Source organism: Nothoprocta perdicaria, unplaced genomic scaffold (genome assembly GCF_003342845.1).
Source record: "Nothoprocta perdicaria isolate Ctin4 unplaced genomic scaffold, notPer1 scaffold_551, whole genome shotgun sequence".
Classification (NCBI taxonomy): domain Eukaryota; kingdom Metazoa; phylum Chordata; class Aves; order Tinamiformes; family Tinamidae; genus Nothoprocta; species Nothoprocta perdicaria.
Window position 1 is genome coordinate 11,123 of NW_020455812.1, and position 718 is coordinate 11,840.

A 718-nucleotide genomic window follows, 5' to 3' on the forward strand; every position below is an offset into this window, starting at 1 on the left:
CCTGTTTCGTGCCCGCCGCCCGGCGCTGCTGGAACGAGGGCGGCCGAGAGCGGAGCCCGGCGCGCGGTTCCTGCTCCCCGCGCGAGGCCGAGTGGGCGCGGGAGCCTCCTCGTGGGGCCCACGTGTGTGCAGTGACCTGCACGGACCTCCCTGTGCTGGGGGGCTTCACGCGGCGGGTGTGGGAGCTCCACGGAGCGCCCTGCCTGTCCATGGGGGCTAGCTGGAGGAGCACAGAGTGATGGGATGGGCATCAGAGGAGCAGCGAGCGCACAGGGTTTGTGCCATGGGGAGGACGGGCGGCTGCAATGCTGCGGAGGCGGCTGCAGGGGCTGCGGAGGTGGCTGCAGGTTCTGTGGAGGTGGTTGCAGGGGCTGCAGAGGTGGTTCAGGTGCTGCAGAGGCAGCTCCAGGGGCTGTGGAGGTGACTTCAGGTTCTGTGGAGGCGGTTGCAGGTGCTGCAGAGGCGGCTGCAGGTGCTGCAGAGGCGGTTGCAGGTGCAGAGGGTGGCTGCAGGGTCTGCGGAGGTGGCTGCAGGTGCTGCAGAGGTGGTTACAGGTGCTGCAGAGGCGGCTGCAGGGGCTGCAGAGGCGGTTGCAGGTGCAGAGGGTGGCTGCAGGGGCTACAGAGGCAGCTGCAGGTGCTGCAGAGGTGGCTGCGGGCACTGCAGAGGTGGTTGCAGGGGCTGCAGAGGTGGTTACAAGTGCTGCAGAGGTGGCTGC